The 21,753-nt window shown below is 47.1% G+C and overlaps 1 protein-coding gene across 4 annotated transcripts in view; it reads left to right on the top strand.

Moving 5' to 3' along the window:
- LOC119175870 (uncharacterized) overlaps window positions 1-21,753 on the top strand; it is a 273,943-nt gene that overhangs the window by 22,278 nt on the left and 229,912 nt on the right. The window lies entirely within an intron of this gene.

The raw sequence follows: 21,753 nt of genomic DNA on the forward strand, positions 1-21,753 counted from the left end.
TGTGTCGTAAGACAGCAGTAATTCTTGTGGAAATAGGTCGTAAGTTGTACAATTCATTTTATTACGCAAGGTTTGTGCGTAACGAGATGCAGCTACAAATTCTGCGAAAATGGTGCAGAAATCTCGTACGAAACCCTTTCTTCGTGATAGGCGGCGTTTTGTTATATGAAACTTGATTCCCGAAAGTTTTGTCTGGGCTTTTGAGAAAATGAAAGATTGCAGCGCAATGAAACGAACGAACAAACAAGAAATCCAGCAAAAACACTTTAAAATGTTTCGTGTTTTTCTTGTACTCCCGTGCGCACGCCGCGCTATTTTTACGTACCTTCAACTCCGCTCCGAGTTGGATACAGTGGCTGTCCTGTGCGCATTCTTCCTCCTATTATTATTTTTTCTGTGCGATTTTTGTTAACCTTGATGCAAGTTTGTGTGTGTGTGTGTGTGCGTGTGTGTGTGTGTGTGTGTGTGTGTGTGTGTGTGTGTGTGTGCGTGCGTGCGTGCGTGCGTGCGCTGTTCGTCTGCAGAGCCATCGCGTGATTTATGGTTACTGTACCAGAAATGACGCTGGATTCGATCGCTCATCCGAAAAGGTCAATTGACGTCTTTGAAATTGCCAGAACGATTTCGTAGACGTCGGTTAGCGTCGCTGGGACTCCATCGAGACATGTCTCGATTGAGAAGTGACTCCTTTTTGCCTGCTGGACTTTCGGTGTCGCGACTGCAGTCGCAAGACCTTATCGCTAATCAGATGCGCACGGGCAGCTTATCTTGCGAGCCATGGCTGTACGAATAGTCGCGAGTGAGGTGTGGCGACGGGTATGGGTTGGATTAGCCGGGGTGAACATGGCTCTCTTTGGATCGTTTTTTGTTCGCCACTCGCAAATGGTCCGGCGACAGTGGTAGGTGTGAGTCAGCTTTTATAAATCGTAAAACACTGATAGCCTCTCATATATATGTGTTGGTGTGGGTGTGCGTGGCTTGTGGTGTAGAAAAGGTAAACCGGTTATGTGTGGGCATATGCCGGGGTAATACGAAGACTAACAAGAAATCCATTCAACAATCCCCTCACTCCACCTATAACCTCCGGCAGAGGCAGAGAGCTGTTCCCACTAAATGTCGCATTCATTCATTCGTTCGTTCGTTCATTCATTCATTCATTCCTGTTGCGCTCGAATGGGTGCTTGAAACTATGGCGGCTGTCGAGGAAGCTCGCGCATGTGACCGTGTTGTTGTTCTGCTGTTTTAGTGGGCGTTTGACACTAGCTTACACTAACGAGTGAAGGCCACCGCGTATTGCTGAAACGGGAAGTGCAACATCTGCGACAGTCTTCGGCGCCTTGTGGAGCACCTGTGTGCGATCCGCGTTTTCTGCTCTATAGCGATAAACCCGCTGCAGTATAGTATAGTTAGCACCGGACTGCTAAACGTAAGGTGGTCACGAAATACAAAAACGTTCGTGTGCTTATGTGTGCGCGTTGAATAAACGCGGAAAGTCAACTAATCTAGAGTGCTTAATAGTCAGTTTGATTTCGAATCGTATATTCCAAGATTAGTAGCAGTAGTAGCAGTAGTAGTAGTAGTAGTAGTAGTAGTAGTAGTAGTAGTAGTAGTAGTAGTAGTAGTAGTAGTAGTAGTAGTAGTAGTAGCAGCTCGCCATCCGAATCCGATAGCGACGCATTGACGTGTCATCGAGATGGCCGCTCTGTTCACCCTATATACGGTGGATTATTCTCGCGGATTTCCTTATCTGAAGCACTGCACCGGCTTTCATTGTTTACTCTGATCGATATGCTTCGTTGCAAATGAGCGCCTGCAAGGCTTCAGCCACTACTACTGCCCGAGTCGTACATTTTTTTTTCTTTTTTTTTTTTTTTGCGGGACGGATTTGACATTGGTATAATGCACAGGAAATGACATCTCGAAAACAATCGACGGTACAGCATTTCCGAATTTCCTACAGCGCTATAGCATTCGCAGTTCCAAACTGGAAATCGCTGTTCTCCTCAGACACAAGCAGGGTGACTCACAGCCGACCTTTAAAAGTGCAAAATAGTGTTGATACAAAATAGACAAACCGATAATAAAAAAAACAAGTTATTGTATTGTAAAGGATTGCTGCTGTTACTAGTTTGAGAAAATATATATATATATATATATATATATATATATATATATATATATATATATATATATATATATATATGACAGGGCATGATTGCTATAGGGACGTCATTCCGACATCAGCTCAATGACTAAAAATTGTCCGTCGTGTTTCTGTGCCTATGTGTTTCTTCTGCACTTTCACTGCACTCGCAGACAGTGTCACCCTTTTTGGAAGTCCTTTCGTTTTTGCATAGGACAACCGAGCCTGGAATAAATCTTTAATTAACGGTGTCCCTTTTTCTTTCCCCTGCTTCTATAGTGGACTTGTAAACAGCCTTTAGTGTGTCCTCAACCGCTGACAGTAAGACTCAGCCAGAAGGACTGGGCTTCACCTGTGTGACCCAACTGCTGTGAAGAATAAAGAACCGGGAAGGTCAAAAGTTGGAACTTGCCGCTCACGGGAGCTGAACGTCGATGTGCGTCCACCCTTCCTTTCCCCCCCCCCCCCACTCTTGGCTTCCGAATTTGGAAAGTATTCAGAAGTACTGAAATGTTTACGGCGTTCAAGTCGCACTTGACGCTATACAGACTGGCCTTGAGTGACGGCGCAGCCACACACGCACACACCTCCTTTGAGCAATCGTGGTGCGTCCTCGCATGTTACTGCAGTCATAAACCGTTGGGCGAAGGATGAAAAACATTTCGCGGCAATCCTTTCTACGAATCCGGCTTGATGTGGAATGGAATAGTCGCATTGTGGACACCGTGCTATATATATATATATAGGTAGTCGCGGAAACGTTGTGTAACCACTTCGGGTGCAGAAATAGCTCCAGAAAGCGAAAACTTTTCAAAGCCCCGAAACATGACTTCACCAAACGCACCTGTCAATATATATATATATATATATATATATATATATATATATATATCTCTATCTGTCTATCTCTCTCTATCTATCTATCTCTATCTTTCTCTCTCACACACACAGAAAAAGAGAGACAGAGATATGCAAGTGCCCAAAAAGCATGCAAGAGAAAAATTTTAAGTTACACTCAAAGGAGAGCGTAGCACAATTTAAAGGGACACTAAAGTGAAAAAGTGACTTGGTTTCTATTGACAAACTGCACTTTGAGAACTGTAATGCAATGCGTTTCACTATCATAAGTTTATTAGCGAAGGAAATCAAGGCTGAAGTTTCATTTTCAAATTTAGCGCTGAAATCTCCGCGCTTAACGTCAAATATTTCAAAAAATGTATTGTTCGTATTTTCGCGACCGTTTGGTGGATAAAAGTTTCTGAAACTACGTGTGCTAGGTCTATATATGGCACCCACAGATGACAGTGTCCTTCACTTTCATTGATTACGAAAGACCCATTAGACGCCGTCAAAAATTATGACGTCACGGTGTGGGAATCTAAGGTGGCGCCTTTACCCGCATTTTCTTTTCGCGCGTTTTTTTTTTTTTTTTGCTTATACCAAGCGTCGTGACGCGGTATATGAGCGGTGTTTTTCGGGATCGCGTGCTTCACTAAATACCCTTGTCGCACGGGCTGCTTTTCGAATGTCATCGAACCTATAGTGCGTTGACTCCGCTGTCAAGCGCGAGCTGCTACGCTAGCAGTTACGAAGGCCATTGACTCGAGTCTGTTCGGTAAACAGAGCACCGGAACACTTCGTTGAAACTTGGATGGCCATTGAGCGACGGAAGCGGAAACAGCGTGACCGTGTGGTCGAACACACTATTAGAAAAAAAACGAATCTAATCAGTATGCTTTGAATTAGTATATAATGTGAGTGTCGTTAATTATGTAATAGAGTATTGTTGCCGCTTGAAATGTGCGAACTGCACAGACTCTTGGCCGTGTGCCTTGTCAGCGTGCTGTCTGGCTCTACAGCGCCCGCCGCACTTTCTTGCTGCTCAATGACATCAAACCTAAATATACACTCATTACTATATGAACGAAATACTTTGTTGAAGTATTTTAACAACGACAGACACATACGATTTTCAAGTGAACTCACAACTTGAGGTAAAATGAGTACGAAAATGAGGATCCACAGCGCCGTACAATTTTTCCGAGAAATGCCTGCATTACTCGATGGCCGTACAAAACAAGCCGTGTCAGCGCGACAACTCTTAATGAATCGATAGAGCCGTGGCGTTTCGACGGCCATCGACTGAACGGCCCTTCCGAATGGCCCGTGTGACACAGGTGTATATACCCGAAAAATGTTTTTGCCTTTTAGCGTTCTTTAAAGGCTCGTGCTAACTGCTTGCGGGGTGACAAAAAACACGCTGTAGTCGGTTACAATCCACCCCCCACCCCCCCGAAAAAAAAAAAAACATATGGGAGCTCCATCCACAGAACCGCTGCGTACCTGGCCCTCGCCTGTAATAGACAGTTGAGCTTTCGCCTCGAACCGTGCATTTTCTTGGTTAATTTAAATACTACGCATGTAAATAGTTCGAAATAAAGAAAAGAGAGAAAGGTGTTCGCACTTATTACCTAAAACGTAACCTTTAACCGGTCTGCGATGTCACAATTCTTGATGAAATTTATCAGGACGTAGAAGTCTGTACGGGAAGGTAAACTGTCTGAAACACTCAAGATATGCTTGTTCAACGTCTAAAAAAAAAATGAGCGAGTGGATTGGCCCTTGTGTAAATTCTCTGTGGCAGTAACAGCGATGGCTGTGGGCGGAGCCGACATGTTTCATTTTTCCTTTATGTTCTGACCGACCATAAGCTAAATATTCGCAATACAATAAGGGATGTGTATGCCCCGCCGCGGTGGTCTAAGGCGCTCTGCTCCTGACTCACAAGTCGCGGGATCGAATCCCGGCTGCTGCATTACCGATGGAGGCGGAAACGTTGTAGGCCCGTGTGCTCAGATTTGGGTGCACGTTTAAGAACCCCAGGTGGTCGAAATCTCTGGAGCCCTCCACTACGGTGTCTCTCATAATCATACGGTGGTTTTGAGACGTTAAGCCCCACATATCGATCAATCAATTTTAGAGAATTCGCGCGTGAGAGCGCTACATGGGGGCTCAATATGACTGGCAGTGAACGCATTAATCAGGACGGTTCGTTATACGCGAAATAATATTTCGCTCGATCTCTTCGTGTGTCTTCTTTGTGTTGTGTCTGTCAAGTTTCGCGCAATTGTTTTATCCTGCATATAGGGCGAACACATTTTTTGACCATATTTCAATATTAAAGTGGCACGCTCTTGTATGCGATCTGCACGTGCCCAGAACAGCGTGGCATATGCAATTACCCTGCAGAGTATACCGCTCGCGCGTCCTTTCGATGTTCGTCTACCCCGTAAGTGGCGCTCGTTTTCATAAGACGCTGCATCGCCACTGCAGCGAAGAACAGCTGCGAGTGTGTGTCCTCGCATGCTGCGCCGAAGAGTCCGGGCTGCCGCTTGCGTAATTCGGGCCCGCCAGGGCGGAGGTCGTTCGGAAACAGTGCGCTCTACAAACAAACAGAGCCCGAGCTGCGTTTTGTTAGCAAACAAGTGGCGGCCGAGGAGCGTCGCGTGGCCTTCCGGGCGATCCCTCCCCATCAGCTGGAGCAGCCGACGCGATTTCTGCCGCTGAGCAGCTGAGAAGGGGTCGTTGACTCAGCGGTGCACGTCGCGCTATTCTGGGCAGCGCTGCGGCTTGCGCTCGAAGTCGAGGCTCCGCCGCGTGGCTGTCTCTCTTGCTGAGCAGGCATTTCGGGTCAAACTGGTCGTCTGTGTTTCCTTCAAATGTTTACTTTGCGACGAGCTGCTCATACCACTTTGTATAGCGTGTTCCGAGTGTGTGGCGTTATGCCGTGAAGACTATACCGATCAAGGTTCGATTTGGCAGTACACTATAAAGAGAGAAGCGATTTTTTTTTCTCATAGTAGCTCTTTCGCAACACCGAAATCGCCACCCTTGTGGCGAGAAGGCGTTTCGTAAGGCTAAACACGGGTTGTGAAGCCTCTTCAAAATACCCGCACTAATCCCGCACTTCTGTGTCCTTCCTCGCAGAGGTGCAGTCGCGGAGGTTTTTGTGATGTTTAATAATATGCAAGTACGGACAGGGTCATCTGTGATAATTATGTCGCCTTCTGTAACTTTATAATGAAGTGCTGTAGCTCTACATTTCACCGCTGCTACCTTTGTCCACTAACTACAGTCTGGTTAGCCACGGGTGTAGTTATATGTTCATCTGTATATTTATTGTGCCTGAATAGCGTGCAGCGCATCGTGTTTTTATCCGTCGTCTGTCGTGAACGTGTCTTAAACTCGCTTTTATAGCAATACCTGCTCCGATCAGAGCCAGATTAACTGCTCCAAAACGCATTTTTGCCCCCTCCAAAAGCTGCTCCAAAGCAGCTGGTATAGCGTCACTGAAATGGCCGCTCGTGCGTGCACCAAAACATTCAAGGTGGCCGCTTCTGCGTCACCAACGAAGCCACGGTGCGGAACTGCTGCGAGACGACCATGACATATTGCGCGAGCACGTGATGAGAAGCTCATGACGTGTTGTGACGTCAGGGTACAGTAGGAATCGAAACCAGCTTTGCTGTAATTGCTTTTTCAGAATACAATCACGGTTAGTATAGTACATTTCCGAAGCCCTCAATGGCTTGGCGTTTCATTTTATACGCAAAATACAACTGAAAACGTCGTGTCAGTACCCCTTTAATGTACTACAGGGTGAAGGCGATGCACTCTTTGCAAATTTGACGCTAACGGCGGCCGAGAATCCACGAACGGTTTTTGTTTCCCCACCTACAACCACCCCGCCGCGGTAGTATAGTGGCTAAGGTACTCGGCTGCTGAACCGCAGGTCGCGGCATCGAATCCAGGCTGCGTCGGCTACATTTCCGATACAGGCGGAAATGTTGTAGACCCACGTTCTCAGATTTGGGTACACGTTAAAGAACCCCAGGTGGTCTAAATTTCCGGAGCCCTCGACTACGGCGTCTCTCATAATCATATAGTGGTTTTGGGACGTTAAACCCCACATATCAATCAATTAATCGATAAATCCCCACCTACAACCCCCGTAAAGACGGGGTTTGACCGAAGGCAAGCCGTCGCACGCCATTGCATCATTTTTTTGCCTCCGTTGCAAAGCTTGTTTCCTCTCGGACTCGTTCCTTGCTTGTACGCTGCGAAACTGCAGCGAACGTTGGCTCTTTTTGCAGGGTTGGACTGCAATTACTCTGCACTGGACTTATTTTTGTTGTGTCTCGGCTTTCCGGAAGCCTGTCAAGTGTTTTCTTTCTTTTTTCTTTTTTTTTTCGAGGAGAGCACCACGTGGGGCTTGAGCGACGTTTGGGCAGCGATCTGCAACGAGCGTGTCTCATCGCCCGTCGAGCGACTCCGGTCGCGTTCTCCGGGTGTGGCTGTCGTGATTGTGTAGGAAACGTGCGCTTCCCGCCCTTTTTGATTTGGTCGGAGAAGCAGCGTTGCGATGCAGCGGCGTCAGCTGGGCCGCCCTTTCCCCCCGCAGGAAAGGCAGCTCGTGAGCACCGGCCGCCAGCGTGCCTCTCTTTTCTTTTTGGGGTCAGGGCCTGCTTTTCGCGCGCCATCTTGGCAATCCGTGCTGGGCTGCTGGCGGCCGGTCGATTCGGCGTCTCCGTGTGGTGTTGCCGTGCAAGCGGAGCTCCTCTCGCCGTCGTCGAGGCCATTCTATACCTGCACCCATTGTGCATTGTTCTTTTCCCTCCGAAAAGCGGACGGCAGCGCACTTTACTCGGCCGAATGTCACCTATACTGTCGTCGACATGGCTTCCATTAATGCTCTGCCGCATCTTGGGGCAGGTCTGTCGTACCGTGAAAATTAGACAGTAATGTCAGCGACTGACGCAGCTACCGTGTTGCTTAGCGTTTTGAAAAATCGAGATTCGATTGCATCTGCGATCGCTTTTGTGTGCGATGATACGTTTGATTTCGTATTGCTCAGTATCGAATGACGTGTGATGTACGGACGGAATCGCATTACTTGAGTTACAAAAATGTGCTGCTGAACGGCACCGTTGCTTTGCAACTGCGACAAAGGACACAAATGTACACTAAAGTCAAATAACAATTTACGTTAGAGTGAAAGCTCAATGTATGACAACGTCTAAAACGACCATATCAACAGCAGTGCCCTACTTATTGAAAAATTAAGGTAAATAAATGAACGAGAACACATGCACCGCAGCGGGACATTCACAAAAGGATTCCGATGACGTCAGAGTTGCAGCTTACAATTAATCGTTAGTAATCGAACTAGCTGCACTAAACAAAGAACCTACCGTGCATCAAGAGACGTAATAAAACGCTGCTTTTTCGTTCCTGTTTGATTCATGAAAAAAAAAAAAAAAACCGCTGGACGTTACTATGAGCAATGGCGAGAGTGGTTGAAAAGCTCAATTTTCGCCTGGTTAAACTGGACAGGTCGCGACATCAAGTGGGGCCCATTTGAATCAAGCACGTCTGCCATCTCGCAAGCCATGGCAGGAAATTGTTCAATGGCCGTTGTTGCTGCTGTGGCTCTCGCTGCTTTCGTTCTGCTGCTACTAGTGTCGGAGGCCGCGCAGTGAAGCCGGGCAACGTTGGGCACCGCAACAGTGACGTGAGACGTTCTGCTTGAGGCGGGTAATTCGAAGTTCGCGAACCCGGTGTGGACCACTAAATCGCGATTTTATTTCAAAATAAGCACTTTTTTGGTACAAGCGTAACACTACGAGGTTTCCGGGCTGCCATTTCAACAATCAATGCCGACTAGTTGCCTTTAGTGTCCCTTTTAACATGAACAGTAAAATTGCGACCATTTGATGTGTCAAATGGGATGCCATTTCCTGGTTTACGTATCTGCGCGATACAAGCCCCCCCTTTTTTTCCTAGGTCGTTGCGTTTCCGGTTAACATACTGTAATGACACGCTGTTGTGTGTGTAAGCTGATGCGAGATTCCGTACTGTCGACGGTAAGCGTAATTTCACATCCTGTTCCGTGGGGCTCAAGCTGGGATAGCGACGAGATTTTGGTTGTCAGCAGGGATGTTCACGATTGAAAAGTGGTCATATATTGCCGATAATGTGAACAAATCGATCTCACCCCCTTTTTTTATGATTTATTCTGTACCGAAGGCGCCTCCACTGAAGAGGTGTGTTCGCAGTTTTTCCGAGGACCACCGTGTCCATCTGTGCGCTGGTTTGGGTGGGCGGCTGGCATTGTTCGCCGGCGGCGCGGAACGCCCGGCCAAGAGTCAGCCCCGACTGACCTCGATACGGCGCGGCCGCCGCTTTTCGGGAGCGCTCTCGAGTGGAGCGCCGTCCGGGCTTCGCTGGCCTGCAGCTGGGCTTCTCCCTCGTGGTCCTGACGCTTCTCCAGAAGGTCCGGGCACGGCGGGAATCCTCTATGCCTTCAGTGCGGAAACCTCTATTCTTTTTTTTTTTTCTTGGAGAAGGGGTGCAGACGAGGGGAAAGCTCTCAAGCACTGAAAATATCAAAATTCCACGCGTAGGCTTCCTTTTACTCTCTGACTTACCGCGCTCTCGTCCTGTAGTTATTGTTACTATTATGTTTTTACTACGGCAGAACAAAAGCGTGCTCTCTACTCTACGCGACAGACAGATAAGTTTAGTTGGGTTTTGAGATGCGGTACACTTTCTGAGCAACGCTGCGGGGAAAATCTCTAAAATACATGTAGTGATTGGGCGACCCAGCACGCCCCTGAGGCGGCGTCGAGGTAAGCCCTTGACTTCCCCCTCATGGGAGGCTTACCCCCGTATTCACGAACGCTCCTTAACTCGAATCTCGACCTTCACTTGAACAAGCTGAGCACAGCACCGCCGCTTGTCTAAAAATGACGCTGCGTTTCTCGAGAATCGCTGCAGATTATCCCTGATATTGGGTGACTAGCTCTGCCTAGAGACGGCGCTGCAATCAATTTTCTCAAGTCAAGGCGAAGCGTTGAGTGAAGGGACGTTCTAGAATACGGGGGTTAGGCCCGGCCACCTAAACCTGCTGGTTTCTTACAATAAAAGCTTATTCCCCCTCCGTGTAGTGATGCTGCCTGGTCTAGAAGTTTCGTGCGATGCCCCGAATACACCAAATTGCCAAGCGCAATCGTTGTGTAACTGCTCGAACACTGGCGCGTCCCTTAGCGCGTGCTTCGCCGAAGGCACGTTTTAGACCCACGGTTCACTCCAAATTGTGAGGGTGAAAGCCACGACGGTAAGGACGGACAGACGTTGCGGCTGTTGTTTCAGTGCAAGCTTCAAGCTAGCATATACAAACTGTCCCTGTAGCCCGCGTGTCTGCCGTTGGCGCCTTCGAGGGTTATTGCTGAAGGGCCCGCTCGTTTTGTGTCAGAGGCGCGCGGCGGGTCAGTGACGTGAGAGGCGAACGTTGCACTCTTTTATTTATTTATTTTTCTGGGCCACGGTATACGGACGAGGAAGCTTGTTTCGCGCGGGAAAGCGAATGTTTCCTCCTCCCGCAGGTGACTCGTTTGGTGTCTCGGCCTGTTTCTCCGGAAGCACCCTTGCAGGGGCGGCGTCGCCCCGGCCTACTTCTGCGCGCTGCTTCTCCTCCTCCTCCTCCCTGTTGCGCAACATTAGTAAGGCAGCCCCGTAATACTTCTCGCTGAGAATTGTCATGCGTCCTCGCCCGAGTCCGCGCCTGGTCACCCGTGTTGGGGGAACTTGGAAGTGATTCTTAAGAGAGAACGGAAGAGAAAAGTGAGCCCCGTAACTGTCTGCTTCAGCGAGCGACACCTCAACAGTAGCTCACGAGGGATGGGGGTGAGGAGGGATCAAAAGGGTAAGAGTAAAGGTGTACAAAAGAGGAAGAGGCGTGATGTGATAAGCCAGAGAAGAGCGACAACAAACTGAGGGGATAGGAGAGATAGGAAAGATGGAAACACGGCCACAGGAGACCGAGCACGGGGCACCACTTGCGAGAGCTCTTGTCGGCGTCGGTAGATGGCGTAGAGCAAGTCCAGTCGGTCAGAGCTACACTGTCGTCGTCGAAGGTCGTCGGCGTCGGGAGGTGACGTAGGGCGACCCCCGTCGGCCAGAGCTACGCTGACGCCGGAGATCGCGAGGGCACAACCGGTCGGCACGGAATCCAGCAAGCGAACTTGTCATGCTCGCGCCACATGACCACTATAGGTACTTCGAGACGATGTGCAAAGTCTCCGGGCCCTCCTCCTCGCTGCAACACCGCCTGAACCATGCAACCGGTGATTCACCTCCGGACGGGCCCTGCGTGCTACCACTCAGATGTGCAGTTTTCGCCTTGTCCTTTTTCTGGCACTAGGCGTTCATAGAAGTGTGGCAGCTTGGGCTAGTTGGTATGGCATGACGATAGTTATAGCGCGAGAACAAAACGACGACACGTTTTGCAAATTTTTCTTTGAGAGAATTTGTTTATTCGCGTCTTCCTGTTACTGAATAGTTAGGAAGCTGATTTCACTGAAGCTCGCAATGATGCTCTGCTGCTACGCAAATGTAAATTTTTCATCGCGTGTGCCGGCATGAGTTCCAGCTACACTGAAGAGGATATAAGTGTGAAGCGTTAGTCCGTAAGACCTGCGTAGATGGACAACTTATTTTTATTCAATAGTAAAACAGAATATATACTCTTTTTCACCACCTCATGATGACTACGCATGAGCGAAAACGGCATCGTACATTACGATGAATTTGAAGGGAAGGCCGGAAATACATCCAGCGTTCAATTGTGCGCGTTGTTCGTTTAGTTCGTGTAAGCCTTTGTTTAATCACATTGATGTTTTGTTTTACGTGCATCCTAATCGGACAACAACATAAATCGTAGAAGCGCGTGGCCTGCATATCTCTAGCCTTAAATGCATGTGCGTCAGTCATCCTTCGGCATCGCTGAATGAGAAAGAAATGGAATTGCTGAATAACATGTGATATAATACTGCATCTGTTAATTGATTTATTGGTTACGATGTACGATGCCGTTTTCGCTCATGCGCAGTGATTATGAGGTGCCGAAAAAAAAGTATATATTGTTTTCCTATTTGATTTGATATGTGAATGTTAACGTCCCCAAAACTACCATATGATTATGAGAGACGCCGTAGTGGAGGGCTCCGGAACTTTCCACCACCTGGGGTTCTTTAACGTGCACCCAAATCTGAGCACACGGGGCTACAACATTTCCGCCTCCATCGGAAATGCAGCCGCCGCAGCCGGGAATCGAACCCGCGACCTGCGGGTCGGCAGCCGAGTACCTTAGCCACTAGACCACCGCGGCGGGGCTGTTTTCCTATTTAATAAAAAATCAGTTAGTCTGCGCTGGTCCTTGTGTTCCTTTCATCTGTCTTCTCGTGTATGTGCGCTAAAGGCTCAGTATAAAGAACACGAGATGGTCAAAATTTTCGGAGCCCTCCGCTACGGCGTGTCTTATAAGCATATCGTGGTTTTGGGACGTAAAACCCCACATTATTATTATTATTATTATTATTATTATTATTATTATTATTATTATTATTATTATTATTATTATTATTATTATTGACGCTCGGATGCAGAAGGAGGCAGCCTCAGACGTAGCATACGCGGCACGTTCGCACTTTAAACTAAAAATCTCTATGAACGTCCCAGAACTGCAGTATTATTATGAGGGATACGGCAGCGAAAGGCTTCGGAAATTTTGACCAGGTGGGGATCTTTAAAACCGGGGAGCTCGATTCAAGCGCGCAAGCCTTACTAAATTGCGGCCGCCGCAGCCGGCACTCGACTGTGCACGATGCGAAGGTGGACATGGTATAGAAGAGAACGAGACAACGCAGACGTCGGCATTTGAGTAGTCTCGTTCTGTTATCTGTTCTATAGCTATGTCCGTGTTGGCTCGTGCACCCTCTCACCACGAAGGATATTTACACAACAGATCGAGCGGCCGTGGCTCTCTACTTTCTGTCGTTCTTAGTGTAGTTCTCGTGTAGGCTAAACGCCGAATAATGTCTGCGAGAATAGTTTTAATAAAATTGACCCTGCTGTTTTCCTGCTTGACCGGAAGACTTGTGAGGAAGCTATAGCGCGATGGCGACTGTCTGCTGTGATTGCGCGCGTTGTGTGCACCGCTGCGAAAACGCCTGTCGCTGCGTTTCTCGCGTCCTATATATACTTGAGTCACAGGCGCTCGAATGAGTGGTCACGAGATCGGCGAGGGCCAATGGCTCCAACGATGCGACCACACTCCGTTTTCAGTAGTTCGGGTCACTTTCTCGATATTTTTCCGTGCCTTGTTTCTCGGTGGAGAGCTCAACCGCGCCGCGAGGAAACGAACGTCTATATAAGCGCGGGACATTGGCGCGTGTGCAGTTGCCAAGTGCCGCTCGCGAGGTCATAATTGTTTTTTGTCATATAATCATAATTATCGTCATTGTGCAGTCCTTATTTAACACGTAAATTGCCCCTCCGCGGTGCTCTAGTGGCTAAGGTACTCGACTGCTGACCTGCAGGTCGCTGGTTCGAATCCCGGCTGTGGCGGCTGCATTTCCGATGGAGGCGGAAATGCCGTATGTGCTCGGATTCGGGTGCACGTTAAAGAACCTTTCTACCATGTGGTCGAAAGGTTCTTTAACGGAAATTTTACCGCGAACGGGTTTTTTACCGGAAATTTACCGGAAATTATTTACCGCAATTTACCGGAAATTTTACCGCAATTTATGAGAGACGCCCTATAGGGCGTCCCTCATAATGATATGGTGGTTTTGGGACGTTAAACCCTACAAATCAAATCAATTTAACATGTAAATAGCTTTTTGCGTCGAAATTTTACATCTGATTGGGTTTGATGCGACACTGCATTTATGGTCTTCCAACTGCAAGCTCTCCAAGTTTTGACGGTATGCGAACGATATTTCGAAAGATTGTTTTTGCCGAGGGGTTCTCATTTTTAGAGTGGGCTGCCCAGAACAGAACGGAGTCAACGGCGCTCCGAATTTTTCGACATCACCTATATATATATATATATATACGAATAAGCAGCATACGCATAAATTACGCGACCACTGTCGTCTCTCTAAAGCTTCACACCGATTTTTTTTCGATGAACAAAAAAAAAAAAACTTCGGAAGAAATATCTCCTCAGAAGAGCTGACCTTTCTGCTATAGAGCAGCCACGTCACTGTTATTGATTAGCAGTCTTGATTAATCGTAGCTAACTATAAATATCCTGGTTACTTCTCGATACTTCTAAGCAAGTGAGTAACCAGAGCCCTATAACTTCATCACTGCTTAGCATGACATTATCTGCAAGCATGGAGACAAAAAGGGAGCCGTATGCTTCCAGCAAGTTTGACTGGCGCCCTTGAACTGCGTTTTTTTTTTTTTTTTTCGTCAGGCACTTGTCGAGGCTAAAGAGCAATCGATTGGCGGGCAATGATGCCAGGGAGCTTGGATCTATCATGTCTGAAACATTCTAATCAATGAGTGATCGTTTACGGCATTGTTCTGGGCCGCGAATAGCCAGACGGTTCGGTGTAGATTAGATTTCTCGCGGAGTGCCCTAATCGGAATGTGTGTGCGCATACTTCAGACTCAATAATCTGTATAGAAAAATCGATGAAGGGCTCGAAAGCTTAAAGATATAATCCCCTTACAGCATGTGTGCGCATCTTCTGTCTTATTGCGCTTAATCCTGGTATGTTGCTTATTGTCACCCTGTCTCAGGCGCTACCGTATTGAGGAGTGCATGGAGGCGGAGGGGTGGCGGGACACAATAGCGTTTCACTTTGTACGTGAAACAAAATGTTTTGCGGTGATTGATCCCCTATGATGTTCACGTATGTGCGACCTAAGCCTCTTGCAGGGTGTGTGCGGCTCTGTGCGGCAATAATTGTAACTTTGTTTTTTTTTTGTGCGCCCATGGCGCAGGGTGGGTGCAAAAACAAAAAAAAAAATGCTCTCGTTATGTACTACGTTGGGTGTGCGCTGGAAAACCTCGTGTTGGTCGAAATTAATATCCATCACCGTTCTCACCGTCCCTCATAACTCGCAGTGCTTTGGAGCAGGTATAACTGCAATTTAGCACTACTTCTTTGTTTCTCGACGGAGTGTCCTTGAATAAACGCCTAGCAAGTTGGGCGAGTCCGTGTTTTTAAAATCAACTTTATTTTCTCGGGGCAAGCAGCTCATTACGGTAATTCTGGTCCTTGATATAGCTCTCCACGAGTGCGCAACTCAGTTATAACTGATGTAACTTTCAAGTAGCTGATATATTTTGTCTTTTATGTTGTTCTGCTCAAGTAATTAACACATTAATAATTTACTTAATAATAATATTAATATAATGCTATCAATATATCTAAGGTTTCATATCTCAGGACCACGTAGTTATTTGACCGTCATCACGAAAATTCGGCTGCCGCAACCAAGAACCATAATGACTGCTTCCCCGCGGAGGACTAATCAATGACCTCTTTTCCGATGCTTGGTACTATATCACGCAACTTTCTTTTTGACAATGGCCACAGCAACGACAGATTACCCCGCCGCGGTGGTCTAGTGGCTAAGGTACTCGGCTGCTGACCCGCAGGTCGCGGTGTCGAATACCGGCTGCAGCGGCTACAGCATTTTTGATGGAGGCGAAAATGCTGTAGGCCTGTGTGCTCAGATTTGGGTGCACGGTAAAGAACCCCCAGGCGGTCTAAATTTCCGGAGCCCTCCGCTACGGCGTCTCTCATAGTCATATGGTGGTTTTGGAGACGTTAAACCCTACATATCAATCAATCAATTAATCAATCAATTAATTATTCTGGCAATGCCTCCAAAGTGGCCGACTTTGTCCTGCGTTCCGTTATCTTGCACCACGGTGCCCCTCATGTTTTATCGAATGACCGTGGCAACACATTTCTTTCTCGTGTGTTCGATGAAGTTCTACAGGCCCCGGACACCGCCCATAAGAGTATATACCTGGGCCTATCATCCGTATGCAAATGGTTTCACCGAGCGTTTCCATAGAATTTTGTCGGACATGATATTTATGTATTTCCAGCGCGATCACAAGAACTGGGACACGATACTGCATTTTGTTACGTTTGCCTACAGCACTGCCATCCAATGCACTACAACTTACAGCCCATTTTTTCTTGTATAAAAAGCAAGCATAATCTACACACCAGTAGAGGACCCGTCACACGTGCCTGGTTACTGGTGTGTAGATTAGGCTTGATTTTTACCTTCATGCTCTGTAATCATCCTTTTTTAGACGTATATATTCTTGCCACTCTGTGAAATAAAGTTAGTTGGAAGTTCGGCGCTCTTTCTGTCTACCCTGTCCTTTTTCCTTTGTTCGCGCGCTGAAAGAATCTTGCAAATATGAGTATACGCACCAACTAGCACAAGCTTCCACTCTTGTGACCTCTATACCATTCAGGCCAAGCGGAAAGTTCGTTGTGATGAGACACGTCGAGTTGTGTCGCTTTATGGCGACGAAGTGCTCCTTGAAGAAGAAGCTAAGGAATTGTTTAATTCCATTTGATCGTCCTTGCTATATTTAGTTTTGTGGTTTTTCCGTCATGTAGGAAGGCAGAGTGACCGTAAAAAAAAAAAAAAAACGTTCCTTGGCTGCTTGAGTTTTATCTTGCAGTGTGCGTGCAAGTTCTTAAACCACATGTTTTTAATCTTGCGTTTTTTTTTTTAATTTTCTGTTTTAGGTGAATGATTTCGCGCGACACCCAAGGGTTAACTCTGTCGACTCGTGTTTTTTTTTTTTTCCGGGGAGGGAATGTAGTTTTTTTTTTTTCACAAAAAAATGTACGATTCGTTTAAAACGTAACCATATCGTATTTACATCCTGTATCAACGAAAAGTGTGGGTAGCAGGTGCCTAATTATTGCGGGATGATATTTTCGTATAATCTAGAGTAATCTTGGCTAACAGTTATTGACGGCTTTACGCGTTCACAGTTGCCTGAAATATAGGGCAGGGGAATACGATCATTTTGTGGTCCGAAATATACCATTGTCAATGTTCACAGCATTTTTTATGAAAGAGACAGCTAACAAATATCAGATCAAGCACAGAACTTCATGGATAACTATTTTGATCGGCTCATAAACTAATTGATCTAAATAGAAAAACGATGTATACAACAATTAATCAGCACTTTTCGTGTTGGTATTGTGCGAACGCTTAGTCCAGTTAATTACAGATAAATTGAAATCATCCGTGATGATAATAGTTGATCGTGAGTTGGTGTGCTGCGTAACTGGATTCCCAGAGAAGGCAAGCGGGTTAGGGGGAGACAGGTTCGGTGGGCAGATGAGATTAAAAGTTTGCGGGTATAAATTGGCAACAGCAAGCACAGGACCGAGTTAACTGGCGGAGCATGGGAGAGGCCTTTGTCCTGCAGTGGACGTAGTCAGGCTGATGATGATGATGATGATGATGATGATGTAACGTGATCGTGCATGACATCGAGTTACTCGGCCGAAAAATTTGGAGGTCGGTACAGTGCACCCAGGAATATACTTTTTTTCGCGAAAAGTAAGTTTGCTCCAGACGCTTTCATGACTAGGTATGCTATCTAGAACGTTGAACTTAATGTTCTTTTAATTGCAACAAGCACTCCTCCACCACGTGATTATCTGTTCATGCGGATCAGCCGATAATAAGAGGGTAATACTTCTGAATCCTGGATACCTTGACAAAGCCACGTTTCCGTGATAACTGTAACGTGAGGTTGATGGGCGGCAACTTCCCATTCTACTATAGGCTGGACTTGTTTACTACACTGCGAGCATTCATCGATAAAACTCTGATAGTTTTAGCACTTTGTTGTCGCATGTTATCATGAGTTGTCGGGCCAACGCGTGTGGAAGCCATTGTTCGATTCTTCAACCCTCGTGTTCACCCCAGATAAACGTTTTGCCGTTTATTTTCAGTTTGTCAACTGTCAGTAATACTTTTGCCCCCTTTGCTTTGTCGTTTACTGCAGAACGCCATAGTTTAGCACGCGTATCGCGTATCTTGATTGAGAAATCCTCCGATATTGAAATCGGGCTGTTTTTTAATCTTGTAGCAACTCGATAAAATTTAATTTTTCTCGGCGAAGTTAAATAGTCCAATGATCACGAGTCGTGTCCTATTACTTTGCTTGTTGCCGATTCTGTGAACTCGTTTTACAATAGTAACTTGTAATTCTAGAATCTTTCCCACCATATCATCTTTCGAGCGTTTCAATATCTTCGTCAGAGGCCCCACTTAATCCATAAATGACCAGGTTATTTTGCCTACTTCTATTTTCCAAGTCGTCGACCTTTGATTCCAGCAGCTCGAATGGTGCCTCTGTAAACGAGCAAACGAGCAACATCAAATCAAAATGACAACAAGATATTGTGAGCTTGGAAGCACCGTCAATGTCACTATCGTATATCTCCATAGTATGTTGCTGTGATGCGCACATACCACGGTATGCTTACATGGAGTAGCTAGCAGCCGTCAATTAATGTACGAGGACAATGCCGCCCCTTCGTTTTTTTTTATCCTTTACTTTTGATGTGGAATCATTTTGATTTGGCGACGCACCCGTAGGTATAACAAAATAAGCGGACACCTCTATTTGCGGGGTTACTAATAATTTAGTAATGGACTAACCATTCGAGTCAACACTAGTAACGGTAGTAAGTAGTGTGTAGTAACGGTACTAACTCGGTAGTAAATTTCGCTAACCTGCATTTCACTACCTTCACCTACTAAGAGGCTAGTGCGTTTCGTGACAAGTGAACACTCAGTATTTAGTTAGTGAGTATGCTGACTGTGTGTGTGTGTGTGTGTGTGTGTGTGTGTGTGTGTGTGTGTGTGTGTGTGTGTGTGTGTGTGTGTGTGTGTGTGTGTGTGTGTGTGTGTGTGTGTGTGTGTGTGTGTGTGTGTGTGTGTGTGTGTGTGTGTGTGTGTGTGTGTGTGTGTGTGTGTGTGTGTGTGTGTGTGTGTGTGTGTGTTAAGAGTGAACTGCTGGCACTTCGAGCGTTTAACCAAAATTTTAGCGGGCTCCGGTGAGGGGAGTAAAAGGTGTGAATAGTCGCTCGATACGAATGCCACCGCGTATTGGTTTGTGGAATCTATAGTAAAGGTGAAATCTGAAAACACATACTGAGTGACTCCGGATTGTTTTGCGCAGCCTTCTCGTGACAATCGTGTGTGTGTGTGGGGGGGGGGGGGAGGGGGTCAACAGTTTTCATGCTTACTACTCCATGTATTTCTATGGAAGCGTGGCCTGAGAACGTTTTACCGGGACTGTACGTACACTTGACCTCGCTGTCGTTTGCGCTAAACTCGTTTTTTCGCATACGGAAGACGCCATGGCAGGAGAGATCGCGACAACGCCACCGATGCAAATGGTGCCTCCCCCCGCATTCCTGCAGCACCTGTCAAACGATGCGAAAGTGACGCTGTACGCGCGATGAAGCTCAGACCAGTGTGTGACGAAATACGCCGGAACAAACGAAACGAAAGAAGAAGAAATTAAACTTCTGCAAAAGCTGCTGGTGTGACTTCATTGGCTAAAGAACTCGCCATCTCTATCGTACAACAGAAAGCCCGTATCAGCGCCTGCAGATAAGAGGCTCGCTGCAGGGCGAAAAGAGTTACTGTGGCGGTGAGTCCGAATCGCGAATGAGCCCCGCGTGGGTCGCCGACCCGGCGAGATAGGGGGTCGCATCTCGGCGCGCAGATAAGCTGCGTGTATAACAACATGGCCCCTGCCGAGTCGCGCGCGCTGCTCAGCCTTCGTCGCGAAGGGAATCGCGCTCATCTCTACAGCAGCCCACTTACCGTCGGTACATGTTGGAATTCTCCGAGAATAGTCTAGTAAGTGTTAAAAAAAAAAAACTGCGAGTGGCGAGTTCAACGATACGAAGAGCTGCGATAGGGGATATAAATGACGACCCACGCCATAGCCATCCTCTCGTATAGAACAGTTGCGCGGCAAATCCCCAGCATATTTATGAGTTGTAAAAATGCTTGGCATACCTTGTTACGGGAGCCTTTCGACGGGACCGTATACCCCGGGGCAAATGAGTTTGTGTTTCCGTTCCGCCGCACGTATTTATGAATGCGTACAACTTTTTGCGCAGTTTCGACGGGCTGCACCTAATTGTGAATTTATCCCAATGGTTCCGGCGATTCACAATCCTCTCGCTTGCTTCCGGGCTGAGAGGAGATTGACAGATATAGAGTAAACTAACTTTGCCAGGTAGATGTCTGGTCTTGTAGTTACAGTCGACTGCATGAAACCTCCGTTCGATTGAATTTTATTTAAAAAAAACTGGTAAATGCAAGCGGCACAGTAGTGAGGTGGTGTCCGCTTGTCCGTGTACAGGTGCATGCATGAAGTGCACGTTGAATAACCCTATTTGCAAGTTTCATCGCCTATAGGGGGCGCACAGGGTGGTTCAATATGGCGCCCACAGTGGGTATCGGTTTGGGTCGGAGTCGCTGAGCACATATGCGGCCTCCACTGTTTATTTTTTTTGCTTTGTGATGACCCTATCTTTTTCGCAGTCGCATATTATGCGCCACTTATACGCTTCCGAAACTCGGATACGATGCCTCGAAGAGGTCCTGAATCCCAAACACATCACTTGTTGTGACGTCAACATCTGTAGCCGACATTTTTGACGCATTCTTGAAAAGACGTCACAGCTTTGCTGCAAAAACGAAGCAATGAACGCGATAGCAACGAATTGGAAGGTCAAGCGCAGATTGGCAAGCAGATTGAAACGTGTCCCGCGTTTCTCACGCAGAAATGAGGCTCTAAACGTATTCACAGGTACAGGTGAACGAGATTAAGCGTCTCGGTTGTTACTTCGCTCTGGCTGAAAAACGAACCTTTTTCGCAAACTGAGACTGTGCGACGACCGCAGTGACCTTTGTGCGCCCGGTAAAACGTTCGAAAGCCCAACGCCAGCCAAGACGTACATGCACATGCTATGAACGCCGCTGCTCCACTGCTACTCCGATTGCAGTGACCTTTGTGCGCCCGGTAATTACAACATAAACGTTCTAGTGAAAGCCCAACGCAAGCCAGGACGTACATGCACATGCTATGAACGCCGCTGCCCCACCGCTACTCCGATACTCTTTGAAAAAGTTGCGCTGGCGGCCGCGGGGCGGCGTGACAGTTTACGGAACTTGCGAATAGGTGCTTAAAATTAATCCATACCTCATGCAACCAGGGGTGGTGTCGGCGGGGGGGGGGGGGGCAGGAAACGACTTAGCCCTCACTAAGACTTCCACCTGCCTTCACCTCCCCCGAGAGCGAACATTTTAAAAACACAATGCCTAATCTTACAGTGTTGCTCTATATATAGTCACCGCCGAACTCTGTTGAACTCCGTCAATGTAAAATTCAATTGGTGAGTTCGACGTAGATGAAGTTGTACCTGTATCACACGGCAATTTCACCAGCTTTTGACAGAAGCCGCTAGGAGTCCTTTAGGCGCTGCCGCATCTCTATACGTCTGTGTGCGAGATTTCGCGTCTAATGACGCTGAAAATTCTCAGTCGATTGATTGATACAGGGGGGGGGGGGGGTTAACGTCTCAAAACCACCATATGATTATGAGAAACGCTGTATAGTGGAGGGCTCCGGAAATTTTGACCACCTGGGGTTCTTTAACGTTCATAGA

Source organism: Rhipicephalus microplus, chromosome X, assembly GCF_043290135.1.
Source record: "Rhipicephalus microplus isolate Deutch F79 chromosome X, USDA_Rmic, whole genome shotgun sequence".
Taxonomy (NCBI): domain Eukaryota; kingdom Metazoa; phylum Arthropoda; class Arachnida; order Ixodida; family Ixodidae; genus Rhipicephalus; species Rhipicephalus microplus.